Raw genomic sequence first — 16543 nt, 5'->3', positions numbered from 1 at the left:
GGCATTAAATAGACTGTATAGTTGAAAGATATCCACTTGATTTGACTCATCTGGACAACTGAAGCTTCATATTAGCTTCAGATAAACTTTTAAATACATTTTGCACAGAAGGAGGACTGTGGATTTTGTCCTCCATCACTTACATTGTAAGTGCATTATGAAGGGATCTTCTAATGGTCAGTATGAACAGATGGAATGATTAAAGCAAGGAAAACATATTTCAATATTCATTTGGACTCCTGGCTGATGTTTTAAGACAAACTTGAAAAATTGTGAGCCTGTCCTTTAAGGTCAGTGAAAGATCATGGTTTCATGATCTTTCCCTAAAGCACACGGTCACACAACACATAACTCACTCCAAGTGAAATCATTCATTCTGAAGAATCAACAGATGGTGATGAGTGCCATGGTACTATTCCACTCTTCACATATTTTGGCAGGTCATAACTGTGAAATTCCCAAGTAGCAGGTGTGTCTTCATTTACAAAGAAAAACGTCAACAATTCTACTGAAACAATAGCCAATTCATTTTAAGGTCATGAGAAGTTACTACATGCTACATCCGATGAGTTTGTGCAAAATCTTAAGTTTCACAACACCTTGTACACCATGTACAGGTTGTGAATATTATAACATTATTACCAAGGTTAGAGGGTTCACTGTTGAGGTGGGTGTCAGCTGGATATCTGACGGTCTCAATGTCGTAAACCCCTCACAACATTCACTGTAACATTTACAGATTATGACTTCTTTGTTATTATTAAAATATTAAAATAAATCCCGCAGCGATAACATGAAGTTAAACGCTGTGTCCTAGTAGAGTCAACCTGCTTCTTTGATATGTGGAACTTAGGTTTCACTCTTTACTCTTTACTCTTGGCCAAACTGACACAGTTTATCTCACTGTAACTACAAACTGCAGTGTTTCTGAGAGTTATTAAACGTGATGAAAGACAACACACAGGTGAGATCAGAGGGGCGGAAAACACTGGACAGCGCCCGTGGTTCGATCCCGCGAAGGGATGGAGATCAGCGTATTCTCGCAGTGAGAATTGTTGAACGAAGTAACCACTGAGCTATAAACCAGTGCGACAGGACTCAATGAAAACTGCTTTTATAAAGAGCCTGCTTGTGCTGTAACTCATAACACTTATTAAAGCAGACATTCATGCAGGTAACATATTTACTGTTTACTGGCTCTCTGTTAAGACGAAGAAAGTTCATTAAATGTGTTTTGTTTTTGTTTTTAAATTTAAAAGATCCTGTTTCAACATGTAAAACTATGTCATCAATGGCTATTGAGGTACTATAACATATGTTATTCCAGAAAGAGTCTCAATATTTATTACTCAATGTACTGACTCTGATTTTCTTTTTCTCATGAACATGCACTGCTTGGTTTTAGACCCAAAAATGGGAGTTTTCATTATACAAGGTGAACAACTGCAAATGAATTATACCTAATACACGGATTTATTTCTCTTTTAAAACCTGAATACCTGCTGAATTATTTTATATTATTGTTAGCAAAACATATTTTAATTGAAAAGCATAAAATCCATTAGTAAAGTGCTGAAATACTTAACTAGTTTCTTAAATACACTGACATATATTTTATGTCTAACAACCTTAAATTACTCAGTGACTATTTTGATAATCAAGTAATAATAATAATTTATCATTTGATTCATTACATGCATGAATTCACAGTATTAATTTAACACCAAGGTGATCGTTTTAATGGCAGCCTGTGGAAAAGTTTTTTGTCAAGCAAAATAAAAAAAAAGAATTTGTCCTCTAACAAAATACATTCCTTCAAAACTAAGATGTTAGAGTTTATTAGATTTCATAAGATGATTTAAATCTATCTTATGAAGCATTCAGAACTCCACTGGAAGAAGTGTAAATTTATAGTAACCAATGTGAAGACAAGACTTTCTCTCTCTGCAGTATGTAAGGTGAAGGTGATTCTAGGAGAAGCAAAGACGACTTTGAAATTGTCTCAAACTAAAATTGAATGTCTGATGAAAAACATAGAAGCATTTGTATCATTTGATTTGTCATTTCACACTGATTAGCACAATTTTAGAAAAATAGAATGAAAACAGTAATTTTGTTAAACATTTTGCTTCACACATATTTGATGCTATAAAAAAGTTTTTATTTTAGTTTTTAAAGCAAGAGACATTGATTCAAGTGAGTAATCCCTCAGACTAAGAAGAAATCATCATGAGGAAGTGAGTTTTGAGATGATCTGATTACAAAGCAGGAAATTCCAGGTGAAGGTAGATTCTCAAGAGATGATCTTCTTGAAATTCAGACACAATAAAGTCAACTCTTTCCTTGTCAGTAATATTGATAGTTTCAACAGTTTTGTTATAGTTCAGGATGATTGATGATGTTTTGTTGCACCGCATATGTGGTATAGTTCAGGATGATTTGATCCTTTGGATCGGGAAGGTAACATCCAATACCTGCAGATAAAATCAAGATAAAACAAGATTATAAATTGATTTAAAATAAGACAAAGAACAAGACACAGTGGTTGTTTAGTGAAAAAAGTGTCTCACCAACATCAAGTTCTTTAGTTTGGTTGTCTGTTTTCTTGACCAGCAGCTGCCAGTAGGTTTTAGTCTCTTCACTTCCTGCCAAACAGTTCACACTCTGCAGGAACGGGCCATAGTTATAATCCTCTGTGTAAGTGAACCTGCAAGGACAATAGAGGAGGACTTGGTGAAGGACATACATGGACAATTATTACTAGAATATTGCAAGCAGTAAGTAAAATAAACTGAAGCAAAATAGAAATACAAAAAAAGATAAAGGGTGCCCTTATTAGAACCGTAAAGTTAAATAGAGATAAAGAAAGAGAGAAAAATATCAAAACACAATAAAACACTATGCATTAAATTATGAAGTCATTTAATGTTTGAGAAAACATGATTGTGCAATATTAGTCAGTAATTAAGAGAAAGTCATTTATTGCATTAGATTTGATAATTCATGCTAACAGTTGATTTTAAGATCTTACTTGAAGCCTGTTTTAGAGTCCTGCAGTCTTCTCAGTCCACCCAGCAGGATCCCTCTGTAATACACATAAGTGTCGTAGGTCTTATCGGTACAATTTTCTATTGAGTTCCTCACCACAACAGTAAATTTAGTTTTTTCTTCAGAGCCTGGAAATGGAAGTCAAAGCAGAGAAAATAAAATAATGAGAGGGCAAACAATATCCTATAACAATAAATAAATAAAATAGAATTTATCTTAATGGTTAGGACTGAGGACATTTTTGTATTTTTGTATTTAGTAATGATAGAAACTTTTGAATTAAATTGTTTTCTGAGGCTTACTTGAAGGTGGAACACCAGCAGGGCAGCTGCAGTAGCAGCAGCCCTCCTGCAGCAGCAGCAGCAGCAGCAGGGCTGCAGAGAGGACAGCAGGTGTCATCATTCTCACTGTTGGAAACCAGATTCTGAACCTGAACACTTAGCTACAGAGGTTAAAAAAAAGACATCCAAAAACATCATCCTTGGAAATGATAATACTTTTCACATAGCCAGTTTAAACACCACCTTAGTTTTGTACAAGTTAATTCTAGACTGTTCACACCACCGTTTGTTAAAACCAGTTAGGCTGCATTCATCTTTCAGTACAGGATTCTAATCCTTCGATGTTCAGCTGTCTCCTGTCTTTCACTCTTCTTTACTGCTACTAAGTAAAAAGATAAATAAATAAATAAAGTAACTTAAACTCAGGCTGCGTGTTCAATGGTCAGAGGCAACTACGCCAAATGTCAAACAATTCAAACTATCTCATAAAGAAAGTTAAATCAGTAAATCAGCCAATGCCAAAAAATAATAATTAAAAAGTTGGTTACAAGATCTTTTTCTAAGCACCTTCACCTCCCTCTAACCTCTGACGTACTGTACCTGTGAGGGTGCAGGAGCAGATTGATGAGGTTCTACAGATCTTCAAGTAGCTCCTGGTCCTGTTTGAAGGACTTCTGCTCAGACACTTTTATAGCTCTCCTCCACACATCATATACTGAAACAACCAATCATCACCAGGGGCGGATTTAGTGATTTGGTGGCCCCAGGCAAATGCTGCCTTGCTTTACTCATCACCCTTTCTCTAACTGGGACTGTTGGTATTAGCAGTAGTAGAAGAACTAATCAAGACATTTTTCTGAAGTAAAACTGTTAACTGTTAATAGTAAAATTATTAACACAGTAAAAGTCCTGCATTCAAATTTTTACTTAAAGTGAAGAGTGAAAGAGAAGTATTATCAGCACAATGTACTTTAGATTAATGAATAATAATGCATCATATTTTAATTGTTATATTTTGTGAGTAAAAGCTGAATCTGCAACGTAACCAGTAACATTCATCTGTCAGGTAAATGTAGTAGAACATTTTCCTCTGAAGTAAAAGTAAAAGTACACACTAAGTAAGTAGTATACAGTTGCAGTTATTTCAGGGTACAATGAGTTAAAATACTAACATAGTTCAATGTTTTTCATGTCTAAACATCATAATAAATCTATAATGGGTCACCAGTTCAATCCTTCGGACCGGCAGGATAAATCTGGGTGGGGAAAGTGAAGAAGCAGCGTTGCCCCTCCCTCATTAACACCACTGAGGTGCTCTTGAGCAAGGCCTTTGAACCCAACTGCTCTGGTGGAGCTGCTCAGTGGCCAGCGGATCAGACTGTGGTTATACTGGGCAGCTTCCAGGTATGAATGTGTGACTGTGTGAATGTGATCAGGGCGTTCCTGAAAAAGAGAGCATCGCTCTCAGACAACCTCCCCTGAATAAATAAAGGTTAAAAAATAGTTGTTTGGGGCCCTTTATTTGGGGGCTCCAGGTAGTTGCCTACCTTGCCTAATGGTCCAACCCTGATCATCACATGTCAAGCTGCCATCCAACTGAATGACGTTACATTTCTCACATTTCACACAGTCATCTCACATTCTCAGGTCAAGTACAATCATGAACAATGAACAAAAGACACATTAAGCAACAATGATGTTTGTTAACAGTAAAACGAACAAGAAGGAACTGCATTCTTCAATTGAAGGACTTATGGCAGGGATGTGACAGGTATACCTCAGTATGTCTTTCTGTTTGTTAAAAACACAATAATTGGTATAATTGTGTGTGTATGTGTATATGTATGTAGGATTTTTATTGTAAAATGTCTTGTGAATTTATAATGTGAATACTATATAATATTAAAAATGATATCAAAAATTGAATAGGTGAATCCAGGTGCAGACACAGACAAGTACATTGGAATAAGGTAAACACATATTTATTCCAGAGCACAGGGAAGATACGAGAAGCTACGGGAAGCTTGAGCTGGTAGCCGAGAGCTAAGGCTGGGGCAGTTAGGGGCTGAGGAAGCAGGTCCGGAGTGGGACATCAAGCACATTGCTGCAAAGGCACTTGAGGTAACACGCCAAAAAAAATTGCAGAAATGCACCAGCAAAGGCAGGGTGTAATCAATGTTGGTTTTCTAATTATTCCAAATTGTTGGCTTTGTGAATGTTTTGTGAGGAACAACATGTTTTCAACATGTTGGTTAGGCCTCAAGGATACACACAATGCATTCTGGTGAGAAACATGTAAATCTAAATATAGCTGGGTTTGTTTACATGAAAAGTTCACCAGGAAAAAGCACTTACATTTTGCATTCTTTAATCTCCACTATGATTACTTTCAGGGTTTCCACCAGTGTTATAATGTAGCCATCAGCCAGTGGAAGATTAACCTTCTGACTCACTGGAATACATGAAAGATACAAATAGAATCGATAAACATCATTGTAAATAAAGCAAAAAAAAAAAGGCTCCACTTATCACCATCACAAACTAGAGGACAGCTGTGTTGCCAGCAGGTTCAACAAGTCTTACAAAATTATATAAAGTGACTTACAACCTCATTGTCCCTGATGGAGATCATGACGATCTCTTCCAGCAAAGTATGTTTGACACATTTCTCAGCAGACTGAGGACACAGGACAGGTAAGGTTAAAATACTTTACTCTGAAGTCAGGCAGGTAGGAGCAATTCCACCAACAGAGAACATCTGACAAACAGCAAAGATGCAAACAAAGATGAAACTAATTGACGTGCCCCCCCCCCCCAAATATTTGAAATTGGATGGCTTTAGAAATTGTTAACTTTATTTTCACAATAAGTGTTTTTATTCATAAACATAAGTCACTTTTCTGTATGTTTTTATTGTTATTTTTAATGTTATTTATAGTTTCTGCCAGCTACACACAGACTCTCTCTCTCTCTGTTTAGGCTACTTGGTTCCTTCCAGCTAGAGAGCTCTATATAGTATCAGCGGAGCTCATAGAGCTGCTCAGCTGCAGCTGTGGAAGTCATATAGAATTGTTGTCAACCGCATTGTGAGGTATGAATAACCAATCTAAGCTCACACCATAAAACTATTTGACTTAAATGAATTTGTAAATGACTCCAAACTTCAGAATTTCCCTCTAAAATGACTTTGGTATCAGAAGTTTTAATTATAACTCTTAGCAGTTAATTTTAAGTTAACTATAACTTTCAGCATCAAATTCCCTCTTTGTGTTTGCTCGGACAGTGTTTCCCTGTTCAGCTGTGGTGGGAGTATAGTAACAAAAACAGGAACTTTGGCATTAAATAGACTGTATAGTTGAAAGATATCCACTTGATTTGACTCATCTGGACAACTGAAGCTTCATATTAGCTTCAGATAAACTTTTAAATACATTTTGCACAGAAGGAGGACTGTGGATTTTGTCCTCCATCACTTACATTGTAAGTGCATTATGAAGGGATCTTCTAATGGTCAGTATGAACAGATGGAATGATTAAAGCAAGGAAAACATATTTCAATATTCATTTGGGCTCCTGGCTGATGTTTTAAGACAAACTTGAAAAATTGTGAGCCTGTCCTTTAAGGTCAGTGAAAGATCATGGTTTCATGATCTTTCCCTAAAGCACACGGTCACACAACACATAACTCACTCCAAGTGAAATCATTCATTCTGAAGAATCAACAGATGGTGATGAGTGCCATGGTACTATTCCACTCTTCACATATTTTGGCAGGTCATAACTGTGAAATTCCCAAGTAGCAGGTGTGTCTTCATTTACAAAGAAAAACGTCAACAATTCTACTGAAACAATAGCCAATTCATTTTAAGGTCATGAGAAGTTACTACATGCTACATCCAATGAGTTTGTGCAAAATCTTAAGTTTCACAACACCTTGTACACCATGTACAGGTTGTGAATATTATAACATTATTACCAAGGTTAGAGGGTTCACTGTTGAGGTGGGTGTCAGCTGGATATTTGACGGTCTCAATGTCGTAAATCCCTCACAACATTCACTGTAACATTTACAGATTATGACTTCTTTGTTATTATTAAAATATTAAAATAAATCCCGCAGCGATAACATCAAGTTAAACGCTGTGTCCTAGTAGAGTCAACCTGCTTCTTTGATATGTGGAACTTAGGTTTCACTCTTTACTCTTTACTCTTGGCCAAACTGACACAGTTTATCTCACTGTAACTACAAACTGCAGTGTTTCTGAGAGCTATTAAACGTGATGAAAGACAACACACAGGTGAGATCAGAGGGGCGGAAAACACTGGACAGCGCCCGTGGTTCGATCCCGCGAAAGGATGGAGATCAGCGTATTCTCGCAGGGAGAATTGTTGAACGAAGTAACCACTGAGCTATAAACCAGTGAACCACTGAAGTAAAACTGTTAACTATTAATAGTAAAATTATTAATGCCACACAGTAAAAGTCCTGCATTCAAATTTTTACTTAAAGTGAAGAGTGAAAGAGAAGTATTATCAGCGCAATGTACTTTAGATTAATGAATAATAATGCATCATATTTTAATTGTTATATTTTGTGAGTAAAAGCTGAATCTGCAACGTAACCAGTAACATTCATCTGTCAGGTAAATGTAGTAGAACGTTTTCCTCTGAAGTAAAAGTAAAAGTACACACTAAGTAAGTAGTATACAGTTGCAGTTATTTCAGGGTACAATGAGTTAAAATACTAACATAGTTCAATGTTTTTCATGTCTAAACATCATAATAAATCTATAATGGGTCACCAGTTCAATCCTTCGGACCGGCAGGATAAATCTGGGTGGGGAAAGTGAAGAAGCAGCGTTGCCCCTCCCTCATTAACACCACTGAGGTGCTCTTGAGCAAGGCCTTTGAACCCAACTGCTCTGGTGGAGCTGCTCAGTGGCCAGCGGATCAGACTGTGGTTATACTGGGCAGCTTCCAGGTATGAATGTGTGACTGTGTGAATGTGATCAGGGCGTTCCTGAAAAAGAGAGCATCGCTCTCAGACAACCTCCCCTGAATAAATAAAGGTTAAAAAAATAGTTGTTTGGGGCCCTTTATTTGGGGGCTCCAGGTAGTTGCCTACCTTGCCTAATGGTCCAACCCTGATCATCACACGTCAAGCTGCCATCCAACTGAATGACGTTACATTTCTCACATTTCACACAGTCATCTCACATTCTCAGGTCAAGTACAATCATGAACAATGAACAAAAGACACATTAAGCAACAATGATGTTTGTTAACAGTAAAACGAACAAGAAGGAACTGCATTCTTCAATTGAAGGACTTATGGCAGGGATGTGACAGGAATACCTCAGTATGTCTTTCTGTTTGTTAAAAACACAATAATTGGTATAATTGTGGGTGTATGTGGTCATGAGAAGTTACTACATGCTACATCCGATGAGTTTGTGCAAAATCTTAAGTTTCACAACACCTTGTACACCCTGTACATGTTGTGAATATTATAACATTATTACCATTGAACATAGTAGTACTTTCAGAGGAATCTCAGTGAATTTCAGATGGGTGTCAAATTAAAGGAAAAATTAAAGGAAAAACTGGATGAATGCTTGACCCCTACAGTTCGGGGATCTGGTGGCTCTGTTATGCTGTGGGGGGCATTTTGCTGGCACAGTTTGGGTCCACTTGTCCCCTTAGACGGTCCTCTGCCATGCTGGCATGCTCTCCTCCTCGCCATCGTGTTGTGGTGCTGCATCTCGTCTCTTCTCTGGTGAGAAGAAGGGGCGAGTGGCAGATGGTGGCTCAGCTGCGTCTTCTCCTCTTCCAGCCTCTTAAAGCACTGGGTGACAGACGAGATGGATCGGAAGAGTCCCTCAGAGGTGATGTGAGCTCCCTGGAGGTCCTCTCTGCTTTTGCTCTGCAGGGCGGTGAGCCCTAGCCACAAATGGCAAGAGCCCACTGTGGCCAGCGACATCACGCACCCTGCAGTGGTCGCAAAACCCTGTATCAGACTGTTTAACTGGCCGATGGTACGGCCCAGAGGATCAGCCTGATCCGGTGTAGGGGGGTCAACTGTGCGCCCAGCCAGAAAATTTTCTCAAAATATTCCAGTGTGTCCCTATCCTGCGTCAGCTGGCCGATTGAGGAATCAGGAGGGCAGTGAGGGCCTCTTCCAGGGTGGCATGCCAGGGCAAGCTTCCTCCATGCGGCCCTGCACTCTCAGGAAGACCACCAGTCCCGCCTTTGTTTTTAAGCTGCTCCCTCCAGGATGCTGCAACTCACTGCTAGATATTCAGGAGGGCAGGGGAGACAAAGCCTAGCTGGCCTGGGTGAGCCAGACCGTAAAAACCTCAACAGAACTGGCTGACCAGTTTTGACGGGATTGCTGGGCGCATTGTAAGCCCAACTTACTCCACTGCCATGGTCATCACTTTTGGGAAATCCAGGTGAACAGAGGTTGGTGCTGGATTCTGGAAGGTCACTGACGTCTCGGACACCGATGAGAAGTCGTCATCATCGACCCTTGTTGAAGGCGCAGGTATGATCTCAGCTGAGTGATCCGGCGGTCGTGGCGGCGGAGGATCATCAGCCAGTGTGGGGGGCTCGTCTTCCATGGGGACGTCAACATCATACTCCAGTTCACTTTCCTCACAACTATATGTCACTTCAAAGTGCTGAAGTGGTCCCACCGCTGCTGGAGAGCTTAGAGAGTGCCCGACAATCCCGTCCAAGACACTTGAAGCAGAAAACATGCAGGTTGGCGGCAGCGAAAAGGCTGGGGCACAATGGGCATTGATGAGCTTCTTGAAGCGGTGACTCCATGTGTGGAGAAAACAGATTAGCAGGCAAACTCGCCGTCACTGAAGAATAAAGAATGCGCAGCAGCAGATGCGCTGTCTTATATACTGTGTGGGGCGCATGTATTTGGTAGGAACGTCCTGATTGGCCGGCTACACACATGCAAACTTCAGGGGGCGAAAGTGTGCATGTGACTGGAGGGCACTGTTACCCATATAGTCCAGTAGAGGGCAGAGCCTGTGTGAGATAGAACAGTGTTTATGCAAATAAGGAGGAATGTACCTGCTGGAAGCTGCTGGTCCAAACAGCAGATAAAATCAACCTGCTTCCTGTTGGTGAGTGAACAAAGAAGACATTTATCTCTGTTTTCTGTCTTTGTATCTACAGTCAGCATCAACATCTCTCTTGTTCTTTCTCTCACTGTAAACCAACTTATAATATTATAATAGTCTGTGTGGATCTAGCTTGAAGATATTGGATGTTACATTCCAAGTGCAAATCATCCTGAAATGTACAGAGTAAGTACTGAAACATCAGCCGCCACTTGACATCAGTATGTGATCAGAGCCAGTCAGCATCAAGTGTATGATTATTAATGTCATAAATTGTCAATTAAATAAGATGCATTAGTGTTTGGTGTTCAGTGAGAATCAACAGTTGAACATGTGACTCTCCATGTAATGATTACTGAAGCAAGTTTATTGATACTATCTACATAGATATATTGTGTCTACAATTTGCACTGATTATTTTACGGATTTCACATTCACCTGGAATTTCTCTGCTTGGGCACCTCATAATCAAAAATCATTTGAAGTTTTGTGCTCAATGTGGGATTACATACGGTTGTGTTCCTTTTGTGGGTTGTGTCAAACTTTATGATTTAAAGATAAAATAATGATGAACAAAGTTTCATTTTTAAGTAGATTTTTAATACACTGTTTCTAAGCAGGCTAATCAATGTTGCTATCTCTGCATGTCTTAGATGCTACACCTTATGTTGGATATCCTGGTTTAGTACCTGAGACTGATAATCAAATGACAGAAAGGTCTTTACATGAGCTTAGAGGTTCTGTAGGTTTGTGCTATGTAAATATTGTCTTAATAGGGTCCAAGTAAATTAACCAGTTAAAACTGAGCTGTGCAATGTCATGCAGATAACATCATATAAAGTTCATTTTAGGCTTTCCCTCAGAGTGGATCAGAAAAACTGTACCTCCATGATATGCAGTTCAGTGCTGTCAGTGTTGCAGTTTTAGAGAATACAATCAGTACAATCAAAAATGATAACCACATAAGACTAACACTGTTGATTTAAAGACAAACAAGTTTTTAATAAAATTAATAATAACAAGATAGTGAGTGTATCAGCTTCACTAAAGTCAACTAAAATTGGTTTGAGTGTTTTATTTTTTGTATCTATAATGCTCAAATAAATTAGTCCAATTTGATGAATATTTGTTATTTAGGTTCTAATAAGGAAGATCTTTTTGATTTGTGTAGCCAATATTAATGCAAATTGCAAAATATATATTCAGCCCATTTCTGGAAAATCTGTATATGTTGTATACTTCAGATGTGTCTTCTAAAAGGTGTAAATGCAACAAAATAGATTTTTATTGTCAGTTTATTGTCAGATCTGAGTGAGATAAAGAGAAAAGAAAATGAGAGACAAAAATGTGTTTCTTGTCATTTGGCTCTTTATTTGTGACATGTAGCCATTCAAAGTGGGAAGAAAAGCAGATAGCAGATAGTTTGTTGAGGATGCAGGTAGTGAGATGATACTGTATCTTAGAAGTGTGAATACTTCAGGTACACTTCATCACCCATGCAAACCTGGTAGTCAAGGTCTGTGAGAGTAGATGCAAACATGTCAGTCGATGCAAAAAACAATTAACATGTCCAAAATGTGATCAGCTTCTCAGGGTCTTAAGAACAAAAACAGCCCTAGCTAGTTGACTGTGTTCATGTTCCCTTTTATGATTTATACAGCAGTTTTTATTACAAATATTTGTCCAAGGCAGAACTCCTCAGGGGCAGAACTAAAAAGCCAGAGATGTTTTATAAATCAAGCTGAGCTAAAGTCATGAAAATGAGGCTAAGTGGCAGCTTTTATTGGAAGGAACTCTGGTGAAATATATGTAAATATATATTTATGAACAATACACATACAGTATATAATATAAACATATACCATTGTCAGTGGCACATATTCTGCTGTTTGGGCTCTGTACTGCAACACATTTTCATTTGAAATGAAGTGCTGACTCAGATTTAAGGATGTTTAAGGTTTACATCAATACTGGGTGAACAGTGCAGGACAAATACAGTCATGGACTGTAAAGGATTTGACAACAAATATTAAATATGACGATTTTCCTGAGTTTATAATAACGGTCTATCCCGTAAACCTGCGTTAATTTTTACAAGCAATTGTTTGGATAATTACAGACATATTATAACCTTATAGAATTGACATGGTTAGCAAACAGGTACTTATTTTCAAATCCAGCAGATACAGATAAATACTGGCCTTCACTTTGCTGACTCTGACACATTTACATTCTATTATTCTATTAATGTGCACTGTGCCTCTAAACCAATATATAAATAAATATAAAACCAATAAATAAATACATTCCTGTCTATAAAACTGAACCACCTCCACTCTTTTAGAACAATCTGTCTTGCTTTTCACTTACTAATAGGTTTGACTTCTTTGCTTGATTCATTGTAGAGAAGGGTTTCCCAGAACATGCCTGGTCCATTTCTTATCCCCTGAACTGCCACCACATATTTGCCACTGCTGGGGACATGCTTGGTTTCAAAACTGCAGAGACAACATAGAGATGCTCAGCAGCAGCAAATGCTGCAGGAATTTTGCTTCAGATTAGAGCTGAAGTCACCAACAAACCAGTGAAACATCCATTAATATATAACAAAACAAAACAAAACGAATCAAGGTCATTGATTGCACACTTCATTTTATCTTTAAATGTCATCAGTATCAGTATTCATTTGACTCTAAGAGAATCATGCCTTTAAACCTTGCTGATTGATTGTCTGACTTTATATCATGATTTTATATCACTTTATATCATGATTTTAAAAAAATATATACCGGTATGCATCTGTATCCTACCATTATTATTGCATAACTTACCTAAACCCAGGATTTTTTGACTGAAGGTCTTGCATTGCCTGAAAGAGGGTTCCACCAAGTGTCCCAAATGTATAAGTTTCAACAGGAAACTCTTGGACACTGTTCTTGATATTGAGCTTGAAGGTGATTAGAACAGGACCTTCAACAAAACAGAGGATAAAAAACAACATTTCAAGAAACTTATTGCTGGAATACAGTTACAAACACATTGTTTTGCACTAATAAATCTATCAAATTACCTATCGACATTGTTGTGTTGTCTTTTTGTCATGAAGGGCAACAGAGCTCAAAGGTGGAACACATCACTGCTTGCATTCGTCGGCTTTTATAGTGAACCTAAAGCATACTCCTACAAAGGAAATCACATTCCTGGTGTAACACAAAGAAGCAAGTGGATAAATATTCTTCCTTCCTTCATTCCAGAGTCAAGTTTTATTCTACTTTCCCACACATTAAGTTAATCTACAAAGTCATGCCTTGACAGAAGTTTTGTTCAGATGATAAGTGAATGTAAATGTTTGCGTAATTGTCTGCAGGTGTTTTCCCAGCCAGCCTCATCACATTTCCCACTGACATGTTACCACGTGATGATTAAGGGCTGCTATCTGCAAACATCCTAAACTTACACTAGGTTAATTATATTATCAACTGATACCTTATTCAATATACCATCCCATTTGCAGGTGCTGCTATAACTGATAGTATATGTAGCTTCACTGTGTGGTAAAGAATTGTTGGTAAATTGATTAATTGCAACTTTTTTTGTTGATATACCCACCAAAGCTCAATATGAACTACCTTTCAGTTGGTCCTGCATTTTTGCCTATTCTTGTTTTGAAATTGTTCTTACGTGGTTTTTATTCCTTAATAGATTTTTGTTTAATCAAATTAATACGAATTATTTGACACCCAACAAACCTGATGGGGTTCAGTAGGGGCTCACATGATAAAAAAAAATTCAGTCACAGTATAGTATACATTATACTGTGACTGAAATGTTTTTATCAGGATCTGGCACAATAATGGATCTTCTTTTGCCAGAAAAAACACAGCTCATACTTCACCTTGCTGGCAGAGATGGTCATGATCTTCCATCAGTGACAATGAGGATTTTGAGTCGGTTTATGTTATTTTATGAGAGTTGTTGAACTTGATGGCAACACAAATGTCTTTTAATTTATCATAGTGACCAGCTGAGCCTCTTTATCACCATATAAACAATGATGTTTATCAGTTCTATTTGTATCTTTTATGTATTTCAGTAAGTCCAAATTTTAATCTTCCATTCACTGATGGCTGCATTATAATACTGGTGGAAACCCTGAAGATACTGACAGATGAATGCAGCCTAACTGGTTATAAAAAAACAGCTGTGTGAACAGTGTGAAAAAGTCTTCCTGATTTCTTATTTTTTTGCATGTTTGTTACACTTAAATGTTTCAGATCATCAAACAAATTTAAATATTAGTCAAAGATAACACAAGTAAACACAAAATGCAGTTTTTAAATGAAGGTTTTTATTATCAAGGGAGAAAAAAAATCCATTTATAAAGCCAATTCTAAAGCTTTGGGACTCCAGCGAACCACAGTGAGAGCCATTATCCACAAATGGCGAAAACATGGAACAGTGGTGAACCTTCCCAGGAGTGGCCGGCCGACCAAATTTACCCCAAGAGTGCAGCGACGACTCATCCAAGAGGTTACAAAAGACCCCACAACAACATCCAAAGAACTGCAGGCCTCACTTGCCTCAGTTAAGGTCAGTGTTCATGACCTCACCATAAGAAAGAGACTGGGCAACAATGGCCTGTATGGCAGAGTTCCAAGATGAAAACCACTGCTGAGCAAAAACAACATTAAGGCTTGTCTCATTTTTGCCAGAAAACATCTTGATGAACCCCAAGACTTTTGGGAAAATACTCTGTGGACTGACGAGAGCAAAGCTGAACTTTTTGGAAGGTGTGTGTCCCATTACATCTGGCGTAAAAGTAACACCGCATTTCAGAAAAAGAACATCATACCAATAGTAAAATATGGTGGTGGTAGCGTGATGGTCTGGGGCTGTTTTGCTGCTTCAGGACCTGGAAGACTTGCTGTGATAAATGGAACCATGATTTCTGCTGTCTACCAAACAATCCTGAAGGAGAATGTCCGGCCATCTGTTTGTGACCTCAAGCTGAAGCAAACTTGGGTTCTGCAGCAGGACAATGATCCAAAACACATCAGCAAGTCCACTGCTGAATGGCTGAAGAAAAACAAAATGAAGACTTTGGATTGGTCTAGTCAAAGTCCTGACCTGAATCCTATTGAGATGCTGTGGCATGACCTTAAAAAGGCTTGAAAACCCTCCAATGTGGCTGAATTACAACAATTCTGCAAAGATGAGTGGGCCAAAATTCACAGCGCTGTAAAAGACTCATTGCAAGTTATCGCAAATGTTTGATTGCAGTTGTTGCTGATAAGGGTGGCCCAACCAGTTATTAGGTTTAGGAGGCAATCACTTTTTCACACAGAGCCATGTAGGTTTGGATTTTGTTTTCCCTTAATAATAAAAACCTTCATTTAAAAATTGCATTTTGTGTTTACTTGTGTTGTCTTTGTCTTACATTTAAATTTGTTTGATCTGAAACATTTAGGTGTGACAAACATGCAAAAAAATAAGAAATCAGGAAGGGGGCAAACACTTTTTCACACCACTGTAAGTGTTCAAGTTCAGAGTTTGGTTTCCAACAGTGAGAATAATGATGCCTGCTGTCCTCTCTGCAGCCCTGCTGCTGCTGCTGCTGCTGGGGTTCCAGCAATTTATTTCAAATGTTTCTATCATTATTGAATACAGAAATGTCATCAGCCCTACCCATTAAGATAACATCAACTGTTGGCATGAATCATCAAATCCAATGCAATACATTACTACTACATTACATTAATCTTACACAATCATGTTTTCTCAAACTGAGGAACACTGAGGCAAAATGACATCATATTTGTCTTTGAAAAACTAATCCACAGCTTTATATCATCACAGCTGGACAACTATAACTGCCTGTATTTTGGTCAAGAACCATTTCACACCGTTAGCTGTTAAAAAATTATGACTTGATTACTTATTACTTATTGATTACAATTACAGCCGCATGTAGCACAGCTTCAGATCATCAGTTGGGGCTATTGGTTGTTAAAAAAAAGTCAGTGTCCACTTTTAAATCATGTCATAATCTATTGCAAAGGCATCATATCGTGTTTTATT

The 16543-nt window shown here is 38.0% G+C and overlaps 1 long non-coding RNA gene across 1 annotated transcript; it reads right to left on the bottom strand.

Moving 5' to 3' along the window:
- Positions 1-2139: 2139 nt before the first annotated feature.
- Positions 2140-2696, bottom strand: LOC137186694 (uncharacterized). The gene is made up of 2 exons (XR_010929074.1): positions 2571-2696; positions 2140-2474 (listed from the first exon to the last, which is right to left on the bottom strand). It is a non-coding gene; the product is annotated as an uncharacterized lncRNA (long non-coding RNA).
- Between the last annotated feature and the right edge of the window lie 13847 nt (positions 2697-16543).

Source organism: Thunnus thynnus, chromosome 7 (genome assembly GCF_963924715.1).
Source record: "Thunnus thynnus chromosome 7, fThuThy2.1, whole genome shotgun sequence".
NCBI lineage: Eukaryota > Metazoa > Chordata > Actinopteri > Scombriformes > Scombridae > Thunnus > Thunnus thynnus.
This window is presented reverse-complemented; position numbering and strand designations above follow the sequence as displayed.